We start from the raw sequence: 24,414 nt of genomic DNA on the forward strand, positions 1-24,414 counted from the left end.
ATGATCATTTTTGACATTTTGCTAAATTAGGTGGCAAAGGGGCAGGAAATAGGCCTCCTGAGTCAATCTCTAACCAAGCTTAAGGAGGATAGAATCAGGGGTGGGAGAGGCAGGAGAGGCAGCTGCCCAGCTGTGCTCAGAAGGAGGTTGAGGCACCACAGCAGAGACAAAGTGTATGTGTGTGCATGGGTGTGTGTCCAAAGGACATTTGCATATAAGAGGAGGGGAAGTCTGAAAGCAGAGGGAATACTTAGAGAAAAGAAGCCAAGAAAAGGTGCCCGACATTCCACAACAGAAGCTTAACCCAAGAACAAGTGGGACAAGTTCGAGATGCTTTGGAGAAAGGTTCTTACTAAGTATCTACCAACAAGCAAAATTGCCTTCATGGGGAACTGAAATTTAGGGGTATTTTATTATCTAAGGTCATGATGGTTTTGTTCCCCGGAAATGTCTGACAGTCTGGAGACATTTTGATTGTCACAGCTGGGGCGTGCGGAGGGACATCAGCAGGTACCCAGTGGGAGGAGGACAGGGGTGCTGCTAAACACCCAACAGTCCCTCCCAACAAAGAATTGTCTGGCCCAAAATGTTAATAGTGCCAAGATTGAGAAACCTAACCTAGAGTATCCTAGTGAAAACAGAGCACTATCTTAAAATAAACCGCATTACTTAGTTACAACACAGTACTGTATCACTGACAAAGTTAACATTGTGCATTTATTAAACATGAATTGAACCCACAAGCATTATTGTGGTTAGAGTTCTTTAAACATCTACTGCAACAGGCTTTTAAAAGAATATATTCAGCTTCATCACCCTTTTGCAGTAAACTGAAAAATACTTCTGCCCAAATCATGCCAATGGAAAGCAATGATATGCTGACTGCAGTGTTTTTCAGAAAGAACTCAAATATAATGAGTAGAAAATTGTCTTTAAAAAAAAAAAAGATTAAAAGAGGTGACAACTTAATTAAACCCAGCTACTGATCCCATTTTGTATTTGTCTTTCCAAGCTGCTAATGAATTCTGACCCATTCAGTCATGGAAAAATGGATAGCTTGAAGAATCTGCATCCTTTTTGAGGCAATTAGTGGATATTTATCAGACAAAAAAATATTGCATGTCTATTATTCATTATAGTTGATCTTTAAAATGCAGTAAGATGTCACATTGAGAATACCAGGGCAAACCCCAGCCAAATATATAAAGCATCTACTCAGATGAAAGACATTCCATAAGAAGGGAACCGATATCAAAACCAGTTAACACAACCGTGAGTACTTTATGGGCTGCTACAGCACATTAGCCACAAACAATTTCCATTCGAGGAAGTACGCTTAGTGAAGCTACTGGTGCATAATAAACATTTGATCCTAATTAGACCTAATGAATGAATTTTAATTCTGTATCCACTACACTTTTGTAGGACACTGACCCACAAACACACACCGAAAAGTGCTGAGGGTGTGTGTATACAACCACAGCCATTTTAACACCACCATTAACATTTTTCATTTCCTTAAGTCATTTCATGATGATGAAGAAATCTCTTGAAGTCTCTTTTTAAAGATAGTTGTGGCAAAACACACAGACACATTATCAGGACAATTACAAATTGCATGAGGATTCAGTATGATGTGCTTTGTAATAAGAACATTTCTTTTGTTTAGTTTATATCAATTCATTGAGAAGTCCAGGTAAAATATGCTTTCTAAAAATTTAATCTGGCAAATTTTAATTGGGCTACTGATTTGAAATTTGACTGTGTTCAAGTCTGTTTTTAAAGATTATTTATAAAAATGACCCTCTCAGAAAAAGTAAAAAGGATAATTTCGTTTTGGAGGATTAAAAAAAGTAATGTCTTGTGCATTCTTTACTTTCAACAGAATAACTCTTAGAATAGCTTAGAAAGCAGATATATTTAATCAGCATTGTCCAAAAGACATATCTGTAACATAAACACTTTCAAATGAAATTTAAAAATGGAATTCCACGATGTTTTTCTCTTCTCTTAAGATCATAGCACCACTGGATCCATGTTTCTAAAATTATTCGTTTATCTTTTTAAAAATTTACCCTTGAGAAATAGATCTCCATATATAATCACAAAACCTATGAAGATACATTGACCTATTACATTATGGAGTCATGTAGCTCTATAGTTTCACCAGCTTTGTTAAGGTTGGCCAATATCTGTAACCATGACCCCCCAAGTTTTAGTGGGGTAACACAGGAAAATTAAATGTCCAGTGCAGGTCAGTGGAAGGTGGGGAGTGAGGGTGGGGTGGGGTGGCCTCTGTTCTAAGCAGACATTTAGGAACAGACCTGGTCAGGTATCATGCCCAGACCACCCAAGCAATCATGCCCCTTTCCCTTTGCTTCCCATAGCAGTCACATCTAGTTCATGGGAAATATTTGACTAGTGTCAACTGCATCTTTGTGTGAACATCAGGAGAGTCACTGTCCCCTGGAATGAGACTATAGATCGCACCATCCTTAGATTATAACAGAATTATCTCCTTGAAAGTATTTGAAAAGAAAAGTTGCAAGAAAATAACAGGCATCAGAGTCTGACATAGAAGAGTTTTCCAGTCATAAACCACACAGCTTGAAATTGGGTGTAAACATGAGATCCTGACTGATGCCAGCCACATTTTTACTGGCAGACAGTAGCACAATGAGATAGCAGGATGAAAACTCTCAGAGACCTTCGAAGTAGCAACAAGCCTTGAAAACCCAGACTATCAAGCAGGGACCACAGCATCCATTAACTTGGGTCACAAGGGCTAAACGTCTCATTTTGACCTTCTTATGATTCAGCAAACACTATTCTGTACAGAACACACCATCAACACCATTTTGGACTATGAAGAAGAATCATACCTTTTCAAGACCTTTCCTTCTACTTGTAAAGCAGGAAATGGCTTCTCATCCCTCACTTCTCACTTGGGGTCAAAATCTTTTATTTCTTCATCTCACTTATCTTGATCTCATACCGAGTCACATTTATTATAAGAACAAATTTAACTTTGAATATCAGAAAACAGATTTAAAGTAAATATCAGTGTATTATCTGATGTTGATTGACATGCAAAACAAAAATTTTTTAAAACTCTTAGATTTTTACAAAGGTTATGTTTTAAAGAAACCATAAAATCAAGGCAGCTTGATGCGAAACAAATGAAGACATTCAGGAATCTTAACGGTGTGCAAATTATTTAGACTGGTGTTTGGCAGAGTAGAAGTTACACCAGCTGAACTCTTCACTTACAGCTTCTTAGAGAGAGGATATTCTAAAAATATCAAATAGAAGATGTTCAGCAGAAGAGCTTCTAAATCCAGCTCATGATTGTTATTTTGTTTATGCCATCAAAAATCATTATTCACAGGGCCGGCCGAGTGGTGTGTTGGTTAAGAGCTGGCTTGGGACGCCAGCTCTAAGCAGCAGGACCCCGGTTCAGATTCCACATAAGGGCCAGTGACGCTGCGCCCTCTATAGCGACGCTGCGCCCTCTATAGCTAAGATAGTGAGTAACAGCTCCGCCTGGAGCTGGGCTGCTGGGATTCACCGGCGATGGTGTAGGCTGCAGTGGAGCTGCAGTGGGCTCCCGTAAGCTACCTTGAGTGGTTGGCAGCCAGCGTGAGCTGCCAAGAGCTGCCGTGAGCGGCCGTCCAGTGACCAGTGACCGATCTGCCTCACCCAGAAAGAGCGCAATGATAATACCAACATGGGCCAGTGAGGCGACATCCTCCACACCTAGACTGAAGAACAAGGGGACAACGATTTGTCTATTCCCCCTCCTTGATTCCCCAACGCTGTTCTCCTCCCCCAATTCCCCAATAAAGCCTTTAAAAAAATCATTATTCACATTAGAACATGTATCTCTGTAAGATTTAAAGATTACTGTAAATCAAATTAAAAATTTTCTCTCAGTACAGCATAATTATACAGTACAGTACAATTTTGCTATTTACTTTACATGGATTTTTTATTTTTAAGTGTGTTTTTCCAGGACCCATCAGCTCCAAGTCAAGTAGCTGTCTTCAATCTAGTTGTGGAGGGCGCAGCTCACAGTGGCCCATGTGGAAATCGAACCGGTAACCATGTTGTTAAGAGCACTGTGCTCTAACCAACTGAGCTAACTGGCCACCCCTTTACATGGATTTTTAATGCTGTTATCCAAAAACATAGGCAGTCAATTTCTGGAAAAGAGAATACTTCACAAAGTTCACTCTTCTAGTCTAGGACCCTGGTTCTAGGTAGCTCATTCTCCAGAAAGAAACCATATCAGTCAGTCCATGGAATTAAATATGTATATCATCCAAAAACTCAAGTCCTGCTTATTGTTGAGTATGGTCTAAACTCTGTGTAACTATGTAGTCAGTGTATAAAAATGTATCTGCTACATATGCTTGTATGTAATACAGGTAACACCCCAGGCTACATCCTAAAGAGGGTTTCCATTTCTCTACTGTTGGGATGGTTTCCTCATTGAACTGCATGGAAAAGCAGGAAGCAAACTGTTCAAGGGGCTTGTTCTTCTACTAGAAGGCTTTAAAATACTGTCAAGTTTAGTTCGCTTCTCTGGACTCCAATGGCTTTTAATTATGACATAAGATACTTAGATCAGGGGCGGCCAGTTAGCTCAGTTGGTTAGAGTGCAGTGCTCATAACACCAAGGTTGCTGGTTCAATCCCCACATGGGCCACTGAGATGCGCCCTCCACAACTACATTGAAACAACTACTTGACTTGGAACTGATGGGTCCTGAAACAACACTGTTCCCCAATAAAAAAATATTTTTAAAAAAAAGATACTTACATCATACAAAGCCCTTTGAGAAACCTGATTTTATAAAGAGAAATAGCCAATGGATTATGATGTCATTTCATAATTAGCCTCAGAAACAAGACAGAAAATTCATCTATGTGAAGAAGGCAGAGCAAGGCAAAATACCCTTACTGCTTTTTTAAATTTTGATTTCTGGGTAAAAAAAACAACCAAACCTCATATCAAATTTTAGCCTTTAATGGTATGTTCTAATTGTAAGAGATTTTTGTTAATGTTCCTTTTCATTTTAACTTGATATTTAAGGGACTTTAGAAACCAATGCCTTTTGAAAATAATTTCAAGAAATGAAAATAATATTTATCTTTAAGGTCACTTGCTTTGTACCAACACAACAATGGCATTTTAACAGTTACTATTCTGAGTCCTTGGAAATTAAACTGCTGTATCCTTCATGGTAACATAATCAAGACACAGAGCCACAAGAGTTTAGCAGAGAGAAGGCTGTTGGGTATAGGATTGCTCCATATTGTATAAAATATCACAGAGACAAGGGTATAAATTAGTCCAGCTATTTCAAGTCTTTAGAATGTCTGCTTTCCCTCCAGTTAGAGCTATATAATCGGATGGTAAAGATCAGGCTCAGGTATTGAAAAACGTATCCATCATGGTGGTTGTCTTATTTTACTCTTACAGGAGGTGTTTTCAAGTAATAGCTTCTACAAAGTGGTTGGCCCACTAATAAACAGAAACCGCTACAGACTGTTAACATAGAGGTTGATGACCACAATGTAGACTTCTATATTTGATGTATCTCAGGTTGTGTAGAGGCTGCTGTTCATAGCATTGCTGATGACAAGGGATGCAATGTTCATACAATTAATAAGACTCTCTGGTGCAGAAACTCTCAGGCCCTAAATAATAAATAATCCACAAACTGCCAGTACATCAGCATCAGTTTGCTTGTGTTACACTTCAGTTGTATTTTTTCTTGAGTACATACATTTATTGATAACCATTTCAATGACATGATCTATAAATATAAAGGCATTTTTCTTTTGGATATCACCATGGTCCGTGCGAATACTCAACAGTCAGAATCATCTGCAGAAAGCACTCAAAGTTAAACTGTTAAGCTTACAGACCTGAATATACCTATTTCATTTAAACAGTGGCATTTATGTATGCAAGTGGTCCAGTAACATCCGAATATATAACGACTGGGCATGTGGAGTAAATTAATGTGTAAGCTTAAATCAATGGAAAGAGTATCAACCATGAACGAAAAGAAACACTTCAGTTTTTCATTAAATGTCATGCAAAAGACTCTACAATTATGTCGCTCCACCAAATTTCTCTTGTCAGAGTCACCAATGATCTCCAAACTGTAAAATTCACTAGCCAAATCTCTTGGTTGGTGCCTTAGTAGATCACACCTCCTCCTCTGATACACTGTCTTCTCTTGGCTTCCAGCACACTGTGCCCTCTTGCTGTTACTCCTATCTCCTTGGATATGCTCTCTCAGTTTCATTGCTTCATTTCCCTTTTTCCTCCTAACATCTCATTGTTGAAGTGTCCCAGGGCTAGGGACACCCACAGAGAGCCAGCCACTTCTTGTCGCCTCCTCCATGCCCACCCTGTTCCCAGCCATCATCCTCTCTCACCGGGCTTTTGCTCTGGTTTTCCAGTTAGTCTCCCAGCTTCCACTTTTCCCTTCTTACACACTACTCTCCATGCAGCTGTCAGAGTGATCTTCTCACAGTGTTAAAGGCCCTCTGATCTCAGCTCCCCTCCTTGCTCTTGGCGGCGGCTAGACAGGCCTCCTTGCTGTACCTTAAACACGGAAGCCGAGGTTGCCTTCGGGCATTTTCAGGGCAGTTTCTTCAGCCTAGAACACATTGCCCCCCCCCCCCAGGTAGCCATATGGATAACTCCTCACCTCCTTCAGGTTCTTTCCTGAACATTTAAAATTCTAAGCTGCATGTCCTCAACACATTCTCCAGAAACTCTTTGCCCTGTTGTATTTTGAAAGCACTCTTACTTTCTTACCTACTATGTAATTTCTTACTATATTTATCTCCTGTTGTTTGTTTCTCCCCAAGGAAATGTAAGTGCTTTGGGGGCAGGCATTTTTATCAGTATTGTTCACTGATGTGTTCCACTGTCAGAACAGTGCTTTGTGCTCTTAGAAGGTGCGAGATCATATCTGTGTGAGTGAATGACTATGCTATCTCTAGAATGATGAGGAAGTCACTCTAGGTTCAGAAATGAAGCAAGTCCTGTGGTATGCCAAAGCCTGCAAGGAAGATAACATTTCTTGATTAAAGATACAAAGCAGGAGTTAAAACTATTTCTGCCTCATGTGAGGAAAGCACTTTTCAAGTAATGACCCAAAAGAGTTGGGCCGGCCGAGTGGTGCATTGGTTAAGAGCTGGCTTGGGATGCCAGAGGGCCCTGGTTTGGATCCCACATATGAGGGCCAGTGACACTGCCCTCTACAGCTAAGATGCTGAACAACAGCTCAACCTGGAGCTGGGCTGCTGTGAGTGGCTGGCGGCGGCGTAGGCTGCAGCCCCTGTGGCAGTGGGTTGCCATGGGCTACCATGTGTAGCCAGCAGCCACCGTGAGCAGCCGTCCAGAAGTCAGCGACTGATCTGCCTCGCCCAGGAAGACAGCAATGGTGGTGCCAACTTGGGCCAGTGAAGCAACGACCTCCACAACTAGACTGAAGAACAAAATGACAGCAACTTCTCTGTTCCCCTTCCTCCAATTCCCCAGTGCTGTTTCCATCCCCCAATTCCCCAATAAAAATCTTTAAAAATAAATAAATAGGGCTGGCCGAGTGGCGTGATGGTTAAGAACTGGCTTGGGACGCCAGAGGGCCCCAGTTCAGATCCCACATATGAGGGCCGGTGACACTGCCCTCTACAGCTAAGATGCTGAACAACAGCTCAGCCTGGAGCTGGGCTGCCGTGAGTCGCCGGTGTCGGCATAGGCTGCAGCACCTGTGGCAGTGGGTTGCCATGGGCTCCCGTGTGTAGCCAACAGCCAGCGTGAGCAGTCAGCAGCCGCAGTGAGTGGCCGTCCAGAAGCCGGCGACTGATCTGCCTCACCCAGGAAGAGCACAATGATGGTGCTAACTTGGGCCAGTGAAGCAACATCCTCTACAACTAGACTGAAGAACAGAAGGACAGCAACTTGTCTGTTCTCCTTTCCCCAATTCCCCAGCACTGTTCCCATCCCCCCAATTCCCCAATAAAAATCTTTAAAAAAAATACAAAATAAATAAATAAATAAATAACCCAAGAGAGTTGGTTGTTTGTTTTTTTCTTAGTAATTCTCACAACACCACACATTATCAGGTCCTGTTGTCCTGTTTTCATAGATGCAAGGTGCTCCGTTTGATACAATCCTCCCTCAGTATCCATGAGGAATTGGTTCCAGGACCGCTTGGATACCAAAATCCTAGGATGCTCAGGTCCCTTATATAAAATGATGCAGCATTTGCATATAACTTATAATTGTTTATAGGCTACATTAAGGTATGCCTACACATTACTTCATTCGTGTGGATTCAGCATAGTGCTCAGCATGTGGCAAATTCAAGTTTTACTTTTTGGAACTTTCTGGGATTTTTTTCCTGAATATTTTTGATCCACAGTTGATTGAATCCATGGATATAGAAGCCACCAATACTTAGGGTTGCCTGTATCCATAAACAGATTAACATTTGTGTGTGTGTTGGAAGGTGAGACAGGATATCTTTTTCTAAGGGTTGAGCTACGTGACTATATGACATGGTATATTTAATGACAGTGGGTAAAGAGAACATAGTCATGATTCATAATAGTGAAGGAATAAAGTAGGGAAGACCAAAGAAATCTCTGGAAAAGTTGAGTTTCCTAGGGGTTGAATGATTTTTTTTTCATAATTTTAAAAGAATTTGGAAAATGGAATAATTTGGTAAGAGTTACTGCATTTCAGATGAATGCTTTAAGAAGTTATCCCCAATGATAAATATTCAAACATAGATGGCGATATTTGAAATAGTAAGTCAACAGAATAAATCCATAAGATTTCATAGTTATAATTCTATTCATTGTTTTCATAGTCTTATGTTATTACTATATTATTTCAAAGTTTATCACATTTTGCCAAATCTTATACTTGTTATCAATATTTTAAGTCAACTTTAGCAATCAGTTAAGGTGAGATCTTTAAAGTCTATGAAGTACTCCATGCCATAGCAGTTTGATATTCCTATGTAGCAAATTTATTTTCCACTGCAAGTTGGCTCATTGGAATGGTGTAAACTCTAGGATAGCACACTTAGGGGTCTCCAACAGCCATTTTGATTTCTGCTTTATTCAACGTATTTCCATTCCCCATCCATACCCAGATTTATCAGCTCTCAGGTTCGACTCATATCAGGACCAGCTATATGTACTTTGTTTAATATTCATTGAATTGGAAGTAACTCATCTTTTATTACTCTCTGTTACTCCTTTTTGTTCCTGTCAATGATTCAGCCAAACATGAGGGGGGAATAATATGAAATATTAACAAAGCATATCTATGCAGACACCCACTTTGTGAGTTCAACAGCATTTTCTAGAGCAATACTGATCCCTTGAAAAGAAATGCCAAAGAAGTGCTCAGCTGCCTTTTACAAATACCAGTTCATGAACATATCAGAAAACCACATTTCTCTCTTTTTAGTTGCATGCAGATATTTTTGTTTGAAAACACTGACATCCTTAAATCAACCTTGTTGCGGATTTCAAAAATGTGAATGAAAGTATAGGAACAGGAGAAAAAAATATTATCAATCCTACTCTGAATAATTTGTTGCTATACTAGTAAAGCAGAAAATTTTTTCTTTTATATGGTTGTTATCTCAGTTACGTAATAAAAATTAACAGACATCACCCCAACCATAAATTTAATTAACACACACACACACACACACACACACACACACTCAGACACAAACATACACAGACACATTTGTGTTGGTCTATGGAAGAAATATATTTTTTACATGAAAATTATGCATTTCTTAGAAATGTAGTTCAACATGAGAAAGAAAACTTTAAACATTTTCTTTCACTTTTAACTTCTTATATGCTTCAAAGCAAACACCTGAACATATGTCAAAATACTAAAATTCATAGCTGCAATCAGTAAGGTCTTTATTCATTGAGAAGTTTTGTTTCAATATCCCTCTGTTAGACTTTTCCATGGGTATTTATCTTGAAATTCCTCACTGACTGCTCAAATAAAATTTTCTCAAAAATACATCTTTCATAGACCATTTCAGAAATCACATTCTTTCAATATTTAAGTAGGAGCAAATGCAACACCATATAATCCATGGAGAATTTATATATACTAGTACAGCTAGCTATCATTCTAAGGATATTTTCCCCAAGAAACAAAGGCCATTATATAAATTCACTTGCATTTAGAGTGGGTGTTCATGGTGATGTCGATATACCTGTTTTTTGAGGAATCCTGGTCATATCTCTTTATTTTTCACTCTCAGCTACTGACAAAAGGGGCCCCCATTCTTAGCATAGTTCAGTGCCTCTTCTGATTCCCACACCAAGTAATTCATCTTCTAAATAATTTCACTAAGCTGCAAATCTGGAAGTCTTTTGTCATTGACCTTTGGTTCTCAAAATTGTAGATTTTGCTCATAGCCTCCTGCATCTTTCTTTCATGGCTCTTATTACAATTTGAATTATGTAGATACTTGGGCAGTTACCTTTCAATAACTATCTCCCATTGCACTGTAAGCTCCATGAGAGGGTCAAGACAAGTCCTCAGTGACTGCCCCAAAGGCCACACACAGCACCTAGTAGGCTCTCAACAAATGATTATTGATTAAATGGCATAAAGACCAAAAGATGCCATAAATGTTAAAAGATCCTGAGGAACGGTATTTAGAATTTCACTCTTCATATCTTGCAAATCAGAGAGTTCTATATTTACTTCAATTATGGTAATAGTTCAATTGAGCGGAGTGTTTATGCTGTCCCAGGATATGATTCCTTACCTTTTTTTTGTGTTTTTTACTGAACATTATAACTTGGTACCTTAACACTTGGCTGTGTTTATATTTAAGATGAATGGTCTTACATATAAATTAGAAAGGAAGGAAATTAGGAGTGTACTGGTAAAACCAAATACTGTTTTAAATGTCCATAGATAACAACTTTTAATGCCTTAAGCAATTTCCTACTCACTGAATGAAATATTGTCATCAGGATCTAATTTTATATGCTTCAGTCATTGGTTTCTTAAAGACTCTTTTCACTATCACATATGCATCATGTGGAGTTTGTGGTTTAAATTTTTGCATTCTGACTATAGCTTGATTTTTAAGCAAAATGTTTATCGTCTAGCATTTGTCTATAAGCATCATGTCAGTACTTCACAGGTGGCAACGAGAAAGGTGATCAGCAAACACAGTTATTCTCTGTCAGAAGGAGAATTTGAGGAAAAGGGTTCTTTGAGATCAGTAACAGGACTGACATTGGATCTCTGGTCTATGCCTGACACGGTGAGCCACACCCGTTCCTTACTAGTGAGTCTGGAAAAGTTGCCAGTTCTGCCTTTTATGTGAGAAAACACAGGGCTATTTATGTTAAACACCGTGTACTGAATTTACTTCCTCTGGTTGACATGGTCAACTTTCCTGGTCCTGAAAGCCTGAAGAGAAAATGAAGTGAATGCTTTTGCTATATGATAGGGAGTTTGGTAGGTGGAAAAATAATTCTGGACTCAAGGGGTTAGACTGGGAGGCAGAGAGAATGGATGTAAAGAGTGGTCAGGACTCTACTGAGAAATCCTAGTCAAGAATGTTGCAACAGCCTTTTAGCTAGAGCAAGGGGTGATACAGAAGGTGCACATGTAGGTAGCCTCAATGAGAGGTGACCGAGTTGGTATGCAGAAAAATGTGAATGCTTGTTTACGATTCTAATCCTGAGTAACTGGGTGACACAATTACTAAGATATAGCTCTGGGGAAGAAGAGCTGGTTGGGAGCTGGAAGATGATGAGTTTTAGATCTAGATCTACTGAGTTTGAGATATGCGTAGACATTTAAATGAGATGTTTCACCAGTTACTTGGAAATGTGAGTCTGGAATGAGGAGGAGAGAGTAGAGAGGAGAGGGGAGAGGGGAGAGGGGAGAGGGGGGAGAGAGAGAGAGAGAGAGAGAGAGAGAGAGAGAGAGAGAGAGAGAGATCAGGGATAGGGACTAGGTAGATTTGGGGATTATCATAAGGGAGGAAACAGGTGAACTCACGGGAGATTAGATAAGAAGGACAGAACCCCAGGGAATAGCTTAAGGTCAGGCAAAGAAAGAGGCACCTATAAAGTGGAATTCAGGAGTAATTAGAGATTGGAGGAAAATCCTTGTGTCGCAGAAAGCCAAGGAGAAGAGATTCTATTCTAATGAAAGTCAGGGAATCAAGAGTGTCTAATGCCAGTAGTCTGAAAGGCTTTTTCTCACATTTGTTTCCAAATAGTACTTCATGTTAATTATGTAATATTTGGTTTCTGAGCTTTAGTAATGATGATACAAAGAAATTCAAAGTTATTCTTTGTGTTATTAGAACTTCAGGATTTCTCTCAATGTGTTCACCATTTAAATATTTTTATATACTTTCATGGCTTTTACCTAGAAACATAAAAATAATCTCTTTTTTCTTTGAATTTTACGATTTAAAATTACGAACTTTTGGTTTCTGCTGAAGTTTAAGACTCCATATAAAATTATTTGTAAGAAAGAACAGAAAAAAAGTCATACAGTATTATCCATCATTTGTCAAAACTCTTAAAAAGATAGTGATAGCTACCAGCTTTTCTATTTTAGCATACTGAAATGACTCTATGTATAAAACAAATAGAAAAATAAATAAATAAAAATTCTCAAAATTAATAATTGATTCCTACATCAAATGGTAATGAAAAATGATTAGGTTTTTTTCACTCAGGTGTCAAAGAAGTGTTATGTGCAAAAATTAAGAAACAGCTGTGTGTATATAATTATTTTGAATAAATTGAATTCAAGAAATGTATTATTAAGTTACAGAGTCAAGTCTTTATATTAAATATAGGCAGTCCTTGCTTTACACAGTATCACATTAACTAAGCTGTATCACTGCTTTCATGGTCCCGTGGAAACTGAGGATTGTCTACTTTATAAAATCACTTTTTATACATTCATTGCATACAGCATCTTAAAACAGGAAGATAAAATATGTTTATTCACCACTAGATTCAAACCCCATTACAAATTCTCATAAAGCATCATGACAAATTATTTAATAATTTAATGAATATCACAGTTTAGTAGGTTCTAAGAATTGTATGTAACAATGCCTTGTGGAATGATACACTACAAAGATGATCTTGAATGGAACTTCAAAATAGATATTTGTCTGTTAAAAAACTAAATTCATTTTCTTTTCTGTTTCATCATTTATGTAAGTTTGGGCCCTAGGCAAAAATATAGAAATATAGGTCAAACTTGATATCAGTTGTATGGCTTCCTCTTTGTACATTTTCAGAAAACCAGGGTAGCTTTAAGTGTTAAAAAAAAAATTAACACTGTCTAAATATTAGCAGCTGAGAAATATTTATTCTGTATATAGAATACATCTTAAATTTGGTGCATGAGAGATAGAGGGAAAATACTTTTTGATGCAAGTTTTTATTCAGACATTCAAAAGATAAAAAGAATAATATAACATATCCATGTGCCCATCTCACCTTAAAATATAAAACAATATGAATTCAATTAAAGCCTGTTGTATACCTTTCTGATTGAAATATCCTCCCTACTTCCAGAGGTAACCAGTATCTGAATTTCTTATTTTTCAGTCCATATATTTTGTTGTACTTTCATGATCTAGGTTTTTAATTGATGTCTTTTTTAAGGTTAAAGCAATTCCTTCCTATGCTTGGTTGTGAATTTTTATCTTGAAAGGTTGTTTTGGATTTTATCAATGTTTTATGCATTGAGATTGGTCTATAGTCAGAATGTCAGAGTGTAAAGTTTTAAACTTCAAGCCCCATATGATTGATTCATAGATGATGGTGAAAAGAGTCTTAAGTACTAAATGACTGAAGCAATTTCAGAAGATCCTTTGACAATATTTCATCAATAAATATGAAATTGCTTACAGCATTGAAAGTTTTTATCTGTGGTTACTTCAAACACTACTTGATTTTACTGGGGAAACTCCTAAATTCCTTCCTTTCCAATTTATATGTAGGCCATTCTTCTTGATAAGCACAGTCAAGTATCAAATGTACCAAGCTATAATGTTCACTGGAAAATACAAAATGGTCTTCTGCTGAGTGTTTTACACATATGCTCTTATTTAGTCAGTCAGAATACTGACGAGAAAAACGATTTATGTGAATATATAAAATCATGATGTGCACACAAAATGATTTTTCACCCTCAATGCTTTTTGTTTAATTTCAATATCCAAAATAGATAAAACATTGTAAGGAAGATAAAAATCTCACTGCAATCAATTTTTCTCACCTTAGCATAACAATTATCACTTTGTTTCCCAACAAGTTTTTACACAAACTGTGATTCTCAAGCGATGGCTCTCACCACGCGAGATGAAGAAAGCCCGAGTGCTAAATCTACATTAATTTTGGAACATGAAATGCATCCATTAATTTTTAAAGAAAAGTTGCTCAAACACTAAAATGAAATATATTTTTAAATTGGAGACCAGTAGTCATCTTAAATGTATATTTTTACAAAAAAACAACTTTCATTATTCTTTATACAAAAAAATCGTCTCTTACTGAATTTATCTTTTCACTCAGTTTTTTCATTCTGTTATCTAGTTTTTAAAATTTTTTCATCATAAGCCACAGTCTTCTGTAATATTAGTGTAAAAATTTACAAACTTGTTTATGTCTAATTTTGGTTTTATTCTGTCTTGAATGAAAATAATCATAGTTGATATAAAAAGTAAATGTTAATGATTTAATTTGTGTCAGAAATAGTGATAGTAAACTATTGATTTTTATATTAAATGATTTATAAACAATTATTTACATGTTATATAAATAATTTATATTTCAAACTATAAAAACAACTTATAAAGAAAAAATAATTTAAAACTCTTAAATTCAATTAACTTAAATAAAAATATAAAACAATTTATATTTCAAGTTATAAAATAATTTTTATAGTAAACAATTTGATTTCTTATTTAAACTCAACCACTAAGAGGTAAGAAAGCTATTTACTTCTTCCCAAAGTTAGCATTTAACTGCCCTGTACAGTCAGAGACATGACCACTTCCCACTTCAGAGCTAGGACTACATCTTTGACAATTAACACCTTCTTGCATTAGCACAAAACTTCCTTTTTATCTCCAACACTCCTTGCTGAACCCTTCAGAACAAGCTCACTATTCTCCTCTATTTACACATGTGCACATGAAGGTCAACCAGATGCCAGCCCATACCTTCCAATACTTGGCTCTGCTGGGACCACAAAGCTGTGGTTTTGAATCTAACTGCACACTTAGATGGCCATATTTGTTTTTGGATAGTTTTCCATTCTTAACCATGGTCTTTAGTCTCAGTATAATAACAATTTTTTAAAAAGTAAATGCTTTCATAGTAAAAATGATAATGTGGAATAGAAAATATTTTTGATCTACAAATTAAATCTATATTTGTTAGCTATATTTGGTTGTATATTCATGAAATTCACATAAAAATGTACCCAATTTTTTCAACATTACAGGGAGTTTTTAACATTAAGAATTTGTTCTAAAAGTTGAGTGCTGCATATGCCTAGTTTCAAAATATTTAAATGGTCGGTTCAAACAAACACAAAATTTCTGGACGCTACTTGGAGCTAAATTCGAAACCAACCAAATTTCTTAGGTTTGCAAAACTGAACAAGAGAAGTACCACTGAGCTGAATACATCTCAAGAGCAATGGCTCCACTAGAATTAAACCAATTCAAAGTTGTACTTGGACCAGGATACGCAATGGTCAAAGTAACCAAAATACAATGCTTTAAAAACACACGCTGTACATGTGTTTTCCCCATTAAATTAAACTCAATTCCTTTGTGCAGGCCCAAATTTATCTTTAGAACAAGAGGTTAATGTTTCTATTCTATCCTTTCTAGTATTGAACTAATTTTTCATAAGTGAGTACGTTATTTTATTTACACTGTGTCAAGTTACTAACCTAATTTGTTTTTTCTGTGCTGTATCTTTTATTTCAATCAGCCAAGTCCTAACTTTTGACTCATTGTGCTACCGGCACACTCATGTCTTTCTCAGTAATCCTCATCCCCGCTTTCCTCATGTTTTTCTTTCAGTGAAGTAAAGAAAGTCAACACTTTCTATGATTCGAAAATATCTCCTTATCATTTGGACCAACAATTTTCTTGTTGACCTTTCGCTATTATTTCTAACCTGTTTTATATGTTTGTATTTTATAACTGGGTGGAATGGCACACTTGGAAAGCTCTTGACATGAGAGTCAATTTACCATTTGCTGTTTACTTGGGATGTGAAGTGGATGATGCAGAAACTTATCTGGGTGTCAGTGTCCTCATCCTATATATTGGGTACATAATGCCTGCATGAACAACCCCCATATTAATAGTATTATCACCCTACATTAAAATAGATAATCAAGAAAATCAAAGTAGGGCCGGCCGAGTGGCACATTGGTAAAGAGCTGGCTTGGGACGCCAGAGGGCCCCAGTTCGGATCCCACATATGAGGGCCAACACTGCCCTCTACAGCTAAGATGCTGAACAACAGCTCAACCTGGAGCTGGGCTGCCGTGAGTCACCGGCGACGGCATAGGCTGCAGCCCCTGCTGCAGTGGGCTGCCATGGGCTGCCGTGTGTTAGCAGCCACCATGAGCAGCCAGCAGCCAGTGTGAGTGGCCAGCAGCCACAGTGAGCGGGGGTCCAGAAGCCGGCGACTGATCTGCCTCACCCGGGAAGAGCACAATGATGGTGCCAACTTGGGCCAGTGAAGCAACGTCCTCCACAACTAGACTGAAGAACAAAAGGACAGCAACTTGTCTGTTCCCCTTCCCCCAATTCTCCAGCACTGTTCCCATCCCCCAATTCCCCAATAAAAATCTTTTTTAAAAAAAAGAAAGAAAATCAAAGTAGTTATTGAATATGAAATGTTTATGCATTTGGTGAAACAATAAAAATACAACCTATTATCCCTGATAATACGGAATATTAAACAAAATTACAGGTGCAACTACTTTGCAGGTAGAGTTTTAGTTTCTAGGACAAAGTCCAGTTAAAAAGGGCAGTATTGAACAGTCCTGATGCCTCATGGTCTGCAGGAAATATACAAAATGAACCTGCAGCATCTTATAATACCAGGAAAAAAAACACTCACAATGATCAGAACGTATCAAAGGGACATAGGAGGCAAGTGCAAGAGCCAATAGTCAAACCTAGAAAAATCTGAGCAATGTTGAATTATAATCCAAAGTATAAAATAAATATCTGTGTATTCATACTGCTATAAATGAATAATTGAACTTAAATAAATTGGGGAGAAAAGACAAATCTCCCACATAGAATTTCAAATAATTTGTGTAGACACTCCAGCAGGAGGAACACTCTGAAGTGTGGGCTGCACAAAGCTACTTCTTCCCAAAGAGTACGGTGTGGAAAGGGGCAGAAAGAGTGATATTGCAATAGAGAAACTGGACCAATGCTTCCTCAGCCAGGTAATCAAGGTCAATAACCACAGTGATACCTCGTGTTGATAACATGTACCCTTGATATGACACGATGAGAAGGGCACTTTATGTCTGTGCTCTTTCTCCCCCCAAACCCATAACCCCAGACTAATCAGGAGAAGAACATCAGACAAAGTCTAATAAAAAGACATTATACAAAATACCTAACCAGTACTCTTCAAAACTATCAAGGTCATCAAAGACAAACTGATGTCCAAGAGGAACCTAAGAAAATATGATGACTGGGGTGACCAGTTAGCTCAGTTGGTGCTGATAACACCAAGGTTGCCGGTTTGATCCAAGCATGGGCCACTGTGAGCTGCGCCCTCCCTAAAAGAGTCAATTACGCCATTGTAGCATGAAAGCAATGTGTAACGTGTGACCATGGCTGTTCCCCCATAAGATTTTTTTAAAATTTAAAAAGAAAATATGATGACTAAATGTAATATAGTATTTGGGATAGGATTCTGGAACAGAAGAAAGACATTAGGTAAAAACTAAAGAAATATGAATAAAGTATGAACTTTAATTAATCATATGTCAACATTGGTCCGTTAATTATAACAAAGTTATCATATTAATGTAAGATGTTAATAATAATAGGGGAAGCTTGGTGTGGGGTATGTAGGAACTCTGGTCCCATCTTTACAATTTTTCTGTAAGTTTAAAATTGTTCTAAAATAGAGTTTGGTTAAAAAAAATGGATCTTTCGTTATGATCTAAAGGGCTGCCCTCATGTCCATTTTATATTTATTCTGATATGAATTATTCAACAGTTATTAAATATAACTTTACCTGCGAGGCATATGAAAATGTTCTCGTAACTCAGGTATCATTGGCTAGTTTTGTAACGTGTGTGAATCTTGAAGCCCCCAAAGCTAGCTACCTTGGGGTTTTTCCTCCAACAACTCAAGAATGGTGAAGTTTACAGGAGAAGACTTGTGTTTCTTTTGGAAAAAGGGAAGTGGAAGTAACAGAAAAGAGGGAATAATGCCATAGAAAAAAAAAAAATTGGACCAAGAGACTTAGGGAGGCAGGCCCTCGGAGGAAAGAGGAGTTTCCTTCTCTGTTCTCTATTTTAACTCAAGCACAAGTAGGCTGTACTTCTCCAGGGGGATAGCAGTGATTTGGAGGTTCACCAGGGTCTCCTACTCCATGATTCCTCAGGAAAAAGCTTTTAAACCTAAAAGAAATGCTCACATCTTTTTGACAGTCCATCTTGGATAGATGAGAGATGAAGGTTTTAAGATCATTGTAGTATTTTGGCATTGTAATTATTAAAGGATTATTTTAAGTACTACTTCTTATTTCAGAGAAATTTATAATATCTAAATAACATATAAAAATTTAGTTGGAGAATGACGACTTTCCTGGAAATGATTGTTTATCTGCTTCAGGTAAATAATCCTCTTTGGCCTACGGAGGGGTGGGGGGGGGCATGGGGGGTTGCTTTATTTTGTGTCATCATGGTCTGATCAGACTGATACTAATTTCTTTAAGAAAACAAATGCAACACATATATAAATTTATCTTTTAATGATATATCCTTGAAGAATGGATAAGTATTACGTAGACTCAATTTTTCTGATAGTAAATTAAGCACAGGAGATTTTTTAAGGGACTGATTTTGCTCTTAAATGACTAGTGAGGTCTTTCTTGAAAGAAGGCCTTAAAATGATTAAAGAAACATTTTACAGATGCACAAGTTTGGTGTTTATTTTTAACCTGGTATTTCACCCTTTCTCGTTTCCCATTTTGTTATGGATGATGATTGTTTTCAAAATATTGAGCTCCTTATACCTTGATATGTCTAGTGAGCACCTCCTTGCAGGATGGTCCTGAATTGTTTTTTTCTAGCACCTCCATTTGAGTATCTTTCTTCTGCTCATTGTACTAGTTTTGGAGTAAAATCAGATATGCTGATAAATGCTACACTGAATACAGCAGTAACTGTTCAAATGCAGCTCCTACATATAGGACCTACAAGGTTTGTTGTTAGCTTTTCCAGTGCTTTCCTTAGTATGGGATCGATTACAGTCATTTTGCAAATCAACTGCTAAAATACAAACTGTACTTTTAATAAAAAGTCTGTTTTATGGAACAAAAATATGACTACAAACCTTTCAAAATGAAATTGGATGACAATTTAATTTTATAATAACTATAAATCTTGCTAAATTTAGTCTGACTAAATCTTTAGTGAGGTCACAGATTCGGTTTTTATGAAAATCTTTCAAATGAGTTAAGAAATCCTCCAACTAGTAACATGGCCTGTCAAATCTTAGTTTCCTGGGTGGCTTAGCATCCGTAATGGCCATAGAACCATGAAGCTCTTTCTGAGACTGTCTCAAGCAACTTCATCCACAACTACGTAGGTCTCCCAATTCGTCATATTTTCATTGGAGGTGATTTGCCATTTCTGGAATCCTAATGATCAGAATGCGGTGTCTTTAATAAGAAAAATAATACCAAAAATATTCAATATTCAGCCAACACAAATTTATATGATCAACAAAAGAAAGGAATGCTTTCAGTTCCTGGGATTGATTATTTTTGTTTTAGATGTGACATATTTGCTGAACAAAGTTTACAAACCCCTTTTCCTCTCCACCCACCACTACCCCCACCCAAAATACACACACACACACACATAGACACCTTCACAACCAGGCCCTTTTTGACTAATAACACACACGTCAGCTTTAAATCACCAAGCTTTTCTGAAGGAAATGAACTCTGCTGAGTACTTCTTTATTCTCAGTATACATTACATTACAAGTAATAGTACTGAACTTTTCAATGCTTACAATGTTCTCTAGGAGTATATCACTTGAGCAAGCAAAAAAAAAAAAAAAACCAAACTGGAAGTTTATTATTTTTTTCCACCAATATATTTGACACCACCTTTGGAGAGCGAACAAAAAGCATACTGTCAAGCGGATAGACCAGGACAAAATGTTACTGTTTGTTCCTCACAAGCACAGAGGTATATTTAAGCAAAGAAAGACATTCCACGACTCTCCTGGGACTGCCTTCAGCTGAATTATACCAACATGTTCACGCTACTGTGGTTCAGACTGTGTCGGAATTTAAAATGCAGCCTTCTAGTTGCCAATGCTTAAATACCACAGCTATAAAAATTCATATTAGGATTGAACCCGGCTTTTAAAACATCGTAGAACAAATGGGAATTTATTGGGGAAACTATGTGCACACATGAAATGACAGAAGATGTGAAAATAAGGGATGTCCTTTTTCTGACAGATTCTATACTTACACAATTAAGCCTCAGAGTCGCTAGAAGTCACCTGGCTTTGGATTATGTTTCAAATCCCGGCTCACTGACATTCATGAAACTTTTGGCAAAACATGGGCCAAGTTTCGAGCAACCCCGGGTAGAATACTTCTTTCATGTGGAACCTGTGTGAAACTCAGCGGCTTTGGCTGGGTTTCACCTTGAGTTTCACATTCAAACAATCCAAAGTTTCAGAGTGAAAATTAAGGGGTGAAGAGACACAAAGAAATAAAACAACAAAATAGGAAAAAAGGAAAAAAAAATGGCTTGCAGGAGAATGGAATGGCCATCTAACCTTGCAAACCCATTTCATCCTGATGCCACTGGGTTCTGCAGCTGAACTTGTATGGCCTTTGCCATTCCACTCGCACTCAGCCGTGCCCTCTCAGGGCTTCCCAGTGCTAAGGGGGAGAGTGTTCTAGACCCCAAAAAGGCAGTGAAGTCCACGCTCAAAATAACCGGAGGATTTAACATTTTGACCCTCACAGAAATGTGATGACTAATATGCTCCTTATAATGCAGATTTGAAGGGGGGAAAGTAACAATTAAATGTCCAGCTTTTGGAAATAAAACTGGGCTGAACATCTCTGGGTTTACTGACCATTAGTCCAAATTCTAGAGATCGTACTGCATCTAAAGGCGAGGCACCTCTCCAGTAGTGTTCCCCCTAGCTCCACCCCTCTGAAATCTCTTGTCCTGTGGCCACCAGCTTCCTTCCTTCTTTCTCAGCAAGGTGCAGCGTTCAGGGAGCAGGCTGTCAGCTCTAAGGAGCCACAGTCCCTGACTAGGACATAGCCAGTCTCCTGACAAGGTTAGGCTCCGTCTCCTCCTAACCTTTATCAGAACAGGCGGGGAGAGCTGGCAGGAACATCAAACTCAATATGTGGCTGAGGACTTTGAAAATACCCTCTACTTGAGGTGGGGAAGAAAAGGGACACAGACACATGGAATATACACACGGATTTACCTTAAAATAAAGAGAACACTTAAAAGTTGATTGGTGAGAATGTGCTACACTGCTTATTTTAGGAAATACATATTTTTTTCCTTCCTTATCCCTCATTCAGCAGAAGTTTCACTAGCAAAACAGACTTTGGGCTGCAGAGGGATTTTTTTTTCTTTATTTTCATACTTTCTAAAATTTTCTTTTCTTTCTTTTAAACTTTTCTTTTTAAAAGTTACACAGAAGACCACTGGGTGTTTAAAATACACGCTTTCTTTTGTCATGTGATCCGTGATATCAATAAACGTTTTTGGAAACAAGAATCTTCAGATTCCAAGGATTTCACTGTCCCTGTTGAAAAGCAACAGTTTGGCCCTAAGGCATATGGTAATTTAGAGGCAGCTGGCCATCAAGTGAGGGGTTGATAGACTTGGACTCTTTGCACTGTCATTCACTGCTTGCAGGGGAGCAGAGAGTTGTCATCAAGTCTACAGGGTGAGAGAGCCTCACCATAAAATAGTCTTTTCCTTGCAGTTAGGGGTCCCTGTACAAGTAAAACCTAAGACTTATCAGTGAAAGAAAAACAAAGTCCAATAGATTATTTAAAGGAAATTATTGAAAAGCATGAAGCAACAACAAAATAAGACTTACTGACCATAGAAAATACCCACAGTCAAAGCAAATGCTGTGTTTGAAGTTAAAGTCCACAGATCAAAGTACTTGGCAAAACGTTAAGCGCAAGCATGGGAGTGGGGACGGAAAGCACAGAAAACTACCCCCAATGTTATATATTGTCACATGAGAGAAACCTGCTAGTGAAAGACATTCAGCTAGGTAAGAAATTCTCAAATCTGAGTCCCCGAATTGTGCTAACATACAAAAAGCAAAACAAACAAACAACTGTTCACATTACAAAAACAAACAGTGATAAAGGAACAAAATAAAATAGAGCTTGCTCATTGTCCTTAAAGAACAATTACTTAAAGATTGTCTTTACTCAGGTGGTTGCAACTTTTGCTTTAAAAAAGAAAAGTCCTTCGAACGTTAGAAATAAGTAAGCAGTCTAAACAACAAAATTATGATGTCTCCAAGCCCCGCTCACTTTCCTGGCAGAGGCGTAATTAGCGTTCTGGTGCAGCCCAGGCACAGGCCGGTCAGTACGACAGGTCAACATGACAGAGCTCTTTAAGCAAAGTTTAAAATTACAGCCACAAAAATGCACAGATGCTCCTGTATTCTGGAACACCGTATTTACCTGGAGATCGTTCGCAGCCCCTGCTTATTTTCACTATAAATAAGTTATTTAAAAAAACATTAGTCATAAAACGTATCATGAACCAATTAAATAATTCCAGAATAAAAAAAAAATCTTACCTCTGGACAGCTGGGTTCAACAGTTGCTCTGAACAGAGGAAGCAGGAGTCAGTGGCCTTTACATGTAGAGATTGTTTATTTAGCCCTTTTTAAAAGGTCTTGAACTCCAGAGATTTAAGGTTAAATCCAATCCAAGTGTCTAAAAGGGAAAAAAAGGGAAGAGAGAAGGCAAATAAGCGAGGGAAAGAATCCCAGCTGCTGGGTGGTGCTACTGTTCTGAGAGCATTTGAGCTATTTTCAGCATTAACAGCAGCCGGAGTTGTCTGCAAAGGGATGAAAAAATCGTATCCGAATCGCCACACCCACCCCCCATCCCCTACGGGGAGGGGTAGGGCACAAACCAGGAAACCCACAACAATTTAGTTTACTGTGCTAATATTTATTTAAATATAGAGGAAAACTGCCCAGCGCTATTGAAAACAAACAAACAAAAACAAACTTGACTGGAATCTTAAAGAAACAGAGCGCCTTGCCATAATCCTCAAGTTTTCAAAATGACTTACCTGACTCACTGAAAATAAGATGTTCTATTCATGCCTTACTGAGAGGGAGGACTTTTCCTCTGATATTTTCTTGCTCACTTATAGATGGGTCTTAAAAAATATTTTACATATCTCTGTTGTCAGCCTATCATTCTTAAGACTGAAGACAAATGGTTTATTTCTAGCATGCACCCGAATTTCCAGTTTCATCAAGTATGCTATTTTTGAAAGCTACTGGGTTAAGCTGTTGACATTTCTTATCTGTTGGCAGAGACGGGACCATTCAGTGACATGATGCAGACAGACACCCATCCCCTACTTCTCTCTCCAAAGGCCAATGAAGAAATACTTCAGATTGGGTCACCAACGATGACCAGCAAACTCTGAGCTTTCATTTTGTTTCTAGAATTATAAATTAAAATCTAAAAGTTGTATTCATTCATTCATTCATTCATTCATTCATTCATTCCTGCCTGCATTGATTCAGCAAATATTTTTGGCAAGTACTTCTTGGCCTACTATATGCCAAGCACTTTGAGAATATATCAATAATAGTAAGCAAAATAAACAGCATCCTTGCTTCCAATGGTTTACAGCACACAAATGCAGCGAAAATAAAGAATAAAGACAGAATTTGTTATAAGTTTTTACAGCTTTTTTTTTTACATGATGAGACTATTCAAACCATAGCAATCAGTGATGAGGTCTCTTTATACTATGACTGAGGGAAGATGCTAGGTGTCATC

The 24,414-nt window shown here is 37.7% G+C and overlaps 1 protein-coding gene across 6 annotated transcripts in view; it reads right to left on the reverse strand.

Annotated features, from left to right (window-relative positions):
- SORBS2 (sorbin and SH3 domain containing 2) overlaps positions 1 to 23,848 on the reverse strand; it is a 195,684-nt gene extending 171,836 nt beyond the window's left edge. For 2 of the 6 annotated variants that reach the window (XM_019667190.1, XM_019667184.1), the window contains exons 1-2: positions 23,690 to 23,848; positions 23,187 to 23,325 (exon numbers count right to left, since the gene is read on the reverse strand). The gene's annotated coding sequence lies outside the window, so the exon portion shown is untranslated. Of the gene's footprint in view, positions 1 to 23,067; positions 23,101 to 23,186; positions 23,326 to 23,689 lie in introns of all 6 variants that reach the window. The other 4 variants (XM_019667193.1, XM_019667194.1, XM_019667195.1 and 1 more) reach the window with 3 other exon arrangements.
- Positions 23,849 to 24,414: the final 566 nt, after the last annotated feature.

Source organism: Hipposideros armiger, unplaced genomic scaffold (assembly GCF_001890085.2).
Source record: "Hipposideros armiger isolate ML-2016 unplaced genomic scaffold, ASM189008v1 scaffold_488, whole genome shotgun sequence".
Taxonomy (NCBI): domain Eukaryota; kingdom Metazoa; phylum Chordata; class Mammalia; order Chiroptera; family Hipposideridae; genus Hipposideros; species Hipposideros armiger.